The sequence below is a fragment of the Megalopta genalis genome, chromosome 1 (genome assembly GCF_051020955.1).
Source record: "Megalopta genalis isolate 19385.01 chromosome 1, iyMegGena1_principal, whole genome shotgun sequence".
NCBI classification, from domain to species: Eukaryota; Metazoa; Arthropoda; class Insecta; order Hymenoptera; family Halictidae; genus Megalopta; species Megalopta genalis.
In genome coordinates this window covers 46293860-46299530 of record NC_135013.1, presented here as the reverse complement: position 1 = coordinate 46299530, position 5671 = coordinate 46293860, and positions in this window count along the sequence as shown.

The window sequence follows — 5671 nt, the reverse complement described above, 5'->3', positions numbered from 1 at the left end:
TTTTGTTGTTTACCTTTCAACCTTGTCTACCGATCGAATTATTCCGTTTTTCATGATTAATTGCGAAATAATTATTTCATACGAAGTAATTATTTATATTTATTATATTGGGTAGCTGAGGTCATTTGAAATAACTTTCTCCTTTGCGAAAATGCAATCTGCGACTTTGTTTACGAGTTATTAACGAAAAACACTAGCCAATGAGAGGTGACGGCGCGCGAGAGAGAGAGAGAGAGAGAGAGAGTCCGCGAGAGAGTCCACAGCACGAGGCTTTGACAGAAGGTCGGGACGGACTCGAGCCGCGTTCGAAGTATTGAACAAGTTACGAAGCGTGAACTTTCCGGATTTTTTTTTATCACGTAAAAGTGATATTTTTAAGAAAAACGCTGTTCACCTCTACTTTAGAACGTCTGAAGAATATTTACTAATTTTTCGGGCCCGAAATAATATGTAGTTTAACCGTGACAGCCTTTTTAATTTTCTGGTGTGCATGAAACCTCATGCGTACCATATGAAATTTTTATGTAAGGTGTACAGTGAAGATTAACAAAGTTCGTAAATGATATTTTAATTTAAATAATTCCGTGTCCGAACAGAATTCGACGAATGATTCGCAAAGCTGATTTAATAATAAATAATCGCGTTAAGGGAGATAAAGGATTTATTTATTAGAGAAATATGAAAAATATTATCAATAAGAAACTCATCCATTTAGTTAAGGATGCATTTGCTGACTGGAATTGTGGCTCACGATGTCGAAGAGCACTGACCTCGTACAACGTACAGCTGATCTTTCACTGCATTCTCACCAAATACTGATCACTTAATTAATCACTGATAATCCGAATCACTTGTGGATATCACGAGGGATGACTGAAACGCGTTCGCGGATAATCGTTTATTCGACGCGTTCGTTCGGCAGACGACGTTTCATTGCCAAAAAATCCAGGCCTCGACCGTGGGCCCTTGTCTTTCGTCGTTCGGCCGTCCGAGGAAATGACACCCGATACTATTTTCTCCGAACGGCCATTAATTACTTTCTAAGAGCGCAGGGTACCATCGGTGACAGCGGGTCGGTCGCAGTTTACGTCTCTGCATATCTTGTTTATTTCATATGGCGGTACACTGCGCTTCGACGAAAATGGTACCGGGTGTCATTTCCTCTGACAACCGAACGACGAACAACAAGGGCTCATGGTCGAGGTCTGAATTTTTCGGCAGTGAAACGTCGAATCCCGAACGAACGCGTCGAATAAAAGATTATCCGCGAACGAGTCTCAGTGATCTTTCATAATATCCACAAGTGATTCGGATTATCAGTGATTAATTAAGTGATCAGTGTTTGGTGACAGTACAGTGAAAGATCAACTGTACATTGTACGAGGTCAGTGCCCTTCGACATCGTGAGCCACAATTTCAGCCAGGAAATGCATCCTCAACTAAATGGGTGAGTTTCTTATTGATAATATTTTTCATATTTCTTTAATAAACAAATCCTTTACGTCCCTTAACGCGATTATTTATTATTAAATCAGCTTTGCGAATCATTCGTCGAATTCTGTTCGGACACGGAATTATTTAAATTAAAATATCATTTACGAACTTTGTTAATCTTCACTGTACACCTTACATAAAAATTTCATATGGTACGCATGAGGTGTCATGCACACCAGAAAATTAAAAAGGCTGTCACGGTTAAACTACATATTATTTCGGGCCCGAAAAATTAGTAAATATTCTTCAGACGTTCTAAAGTAGAGGTGAACAGCGTTTTTGTTAAAAATATCACTTTTACGTGATAAAAAAAAAATTCGGAAAGTTCACGCTTCGTAACTTGTTCAATACTTCGAACGCGGCTCGAGTCCGTCCCGACCTTCTGTCAAAGCCTCGTGCTGCGGACTCTCTCGCGGACTCTCTCTCTCTCTCTCTCGCGCCGTCACCTCTCATTGGACAGTGTTTTCCGTTAATAACTCGTAAACAAAGTCGCAGATTGCATTTTCGCAAAGGAAAAAGTTACTTCAAATGACCTCAGCTATCCCTCATTTTCGGCTGTTAAAATAATTGTGGAACACCCTGTATAGCTAAAATATTATAAGAAAATGAGTATATCGATAAAAATTCAGAATATCTTCACTTTGCATATACACAGAATATCCCATAATTATGTTAACACCTGCAAAGGGATGATTCCTGAGGTCATTTGAAGTAACTTTTTCCTTAGCGAAAATGCAATCCGAGGCATCGATAACGAGTTATTAACGAAAAACACCGGCCAATGGGAGACGAGATCAGCTAGCACGTGGTGACCGAGCTCGGTTCTCATTGGTCACCGTTTAACGATGCCTCGGAAAAAATTTTTGTAAAGGAAAAAAGTACTTTAAATGACCTGAGAAATCACCCCTTTCCGAGTGTTAACATAATTGTGGAACACCCTGTTCATACACAGGGTATCCGACTTTAATCTATAAATGAAAATAACTCGTTAATTACACACTGCATCAAAAAATGTGTCAAACAGAAATTAAATGGTTTCAAGGGTGCTGCAAGATGATATAATTCATTTTTTTATAAGTAGACGCGTACGGGGTAAATGAAAATCAACTTTGTTTTTTTTCAAATGGTTTCGTTTAATTTTGAATACGCTTATCGGTTTGGTCTATCGTTCCGAACAGAAAAATATTAGACCTCGCATGTCAAAAAATTATTAGTTTACGAGATACTTTAGTGCAAATATTGCAAACTGATAGTTTTGTAGATATTGACTGCTTTAAGGTGACACTGGCATTGACGAATAATTTTGTCTACGACTTTCTTCGTTGCGTATTAACTCGCATCTTTCGTTGTTTCGTTTGGTTGTTGCCGCCCAAATTGACCTAGTAGACAAATGTAAGTTACGCAAGGAGTGGTGACAGTCGACGCATGCGCGGGAATCCTGCACAGCGGCGCGGCTCACAGTGGTCCCAGTCGATGAATTAGCTGTTCACGATGACTTCAACTATGTTTCAAGACGTAAAGATAGTTTTATATAGGTCTTTGAATTCGTTTTAACGTCAGCTATAACATTACTAAGTAAAAAAGATATAGTATCAATTAAAAAATCTAGGTAACTTTAATTTTTTATTTAAAAAAGAGTTTTTATTTAATTTTTTATATTTACGTTTATAGAAGATTTAATACTAATTAATTCTTGTTCGAAATATTTTTCGTCAAAGCACCGGAAATTACTGAAAAATTGCGATAAAGACGTGGATAAAGACGTTTGCAAATTTTTATTTTAGCAATAGTATATTTCTCTTATTTAAAAATGCTGTTGCCTATGAGAAACATTGCTTATATAATTTATTTGAACATTAATATTCAATCAACTAAGGAGAACTGTCAACGTTTTATATAATTAACAATTAATACCTTTAAAAGAAGGCGCGATATGTGTGTTGAGAGTCAAAAGATGTTAATTATTAATTATATAAAACGTTGACAATTCCCCTTAGTCGATTAAATATTATTATTATAATTAATGCGTCGCGACAGTATCTCAAAATTATAGTGTCCACCCGGTAGACGCGCCACGCCGCTGTGCGGGACACTCGGCGCATGCGTCACTTATTCCACTTTTTACGTAACTTATTCTCTCGACTACACTAGCGTCATCGCAGGCAACCATATTTAATAGTACGTTGCGTCAAGTTTTCACAGGAGTTCAATTATATTACAAATATCTCAAAAACGTTTATAAGTTTATAATGATTTTCATAAATATTGTTGTACAGGACATTTAATGAATTTTAAGATTGACAAATTATTGTGAATCATTAAAAATTTAAGAGTTGTCCTCAAGATTCCTTGATATGATACCTCTGGAATTTCTTATTCTAATGATAAACAAAAGAAGACAATTCTAAGAAAATACAATAAGAAAATGTGCATAGAAAGTTCAACAGATAACGAAGAAGAAATTATTTTAAATGATTAAAGTGATTACGATGAAAGTTTTGACACAGAATGTTTGTTTACTCTTATGGAAATAACATTCGCTTATTTTAATGAGAATGCAGATTCATTATCTGTAACCAAATTTGTATTATCTCGTAAATAAATTCGTATTATCTCGTAAATAAATAGATAAATTCATATCAAATTTAGAAATTGAATGAAAGAGTTAATTTGGTGCGCAAAACCTGTATAAATTTTACAATACAAACAGAAAGAAATTTCTTGAAATTGAAGAAATAAACTGCTCATTCCTTTCTAAGCAAATTCCACCTTTCACAGATTCATCGTTTTTTAAGTCAAATGCATTTTTTGTGGGTGTCACGAGAGTGAAATAGCATAAATATAACTTGAAGTACTTCTTGCAAATTGTTTTGAGCAATGTAAACCTCCGCGAAATCTAGGAGCTTCGAGACCTTGTTGATCAGACAACGCTGACCTTGCGATTTTTGCCATACCGATGACATAATAGAAATTTTTTTAAAAATTCGATCCTGCAGAAGAAGTAGTTTTCAATTATTCTGTTGCAACTACTATCCGTACAAATTAACGTGTATTATTAAATAAGTATTTCAAGTTTATTGTTACATATACAGAGTGTAGCATTTAAGTTGAGGTTGTAAAAAATCTCGTAGACACGTGATTAAAAAAAAAACAAAAAAAACAAATTGACGCACGACCTTTCATATTTCGAGTGGGGAGTCAAATGACGCTACTAGTTTTTTTAATGCGTGGACGTTTTCAAGGTTATTTCAAGGTCATCTTGCTTTTTTCATCATGAAACTATATCTTTATTTCAGAATCATATTCTACGTACAAAAAATGCATAACTATTGTTCGAAATATTTTTTTGTGAGTTCAATATTTCCATTGAAATGGTAACGTTACCTTTTTTCATTACATTACAAGAAAATGTTTCAAACTAAAGTTAAGCATTTTTTTATGCAGAATAATTAAATCGTAATTTTGATCTCAAAGCTTCTACTGATAACAATATACAGGGTATTCCAAAATTATGTTACTTCCAGGAAGTGAGGGGTTCCTGAGGTGATTTGAAGTAACTTTTTCCTTAGCGAAAATGCAATCCGCGGCTACGAGTTATTGACGAAAAACACCGACCAATCGCAGAGCGAACGCGGCCGGCGCTCCGCCTTTGCGGTCAATACCGCGTCGCGCTAGCCGTCTGATGCAGCGGCAGAGGTCGCGAGGGCGGAGCGTCAGCCGTATGCGATCTCTCACTGGTCAACGTTTTTCGTCAATAACTCGTAAACGAAGCCGCGGATCGCATTCGCGAAAAAGAAAAGGTTACTTCAAATAACCTCGGCAACCCCTCATTTTCCGGAAGTTGCATAATTTTTGGATACCCTGTATATATAGCTCAATAACTAGTAAATTCGAAGTATGGAAAAAAATCATCGCATATCTAAGAACGTTATGAATATCAAAGAAATATGAGATCGATTTACGAGGTTTATCGCTTGCATCAGATAATAAAATACTGCAAATTTCGTGGAAACATTAAATAACGATGTAAGTAAAATTTAATCTACATGTATATCTTTATAAAAGGAACGATTTAAAATCGATAACGGGCACGTACTTTTCATTACTATTTGTAAAAGTGAAACTTCAAACGAAACGATTCGGATAGGTTTCTTGAATGTTGAATGCTCATCAAAAA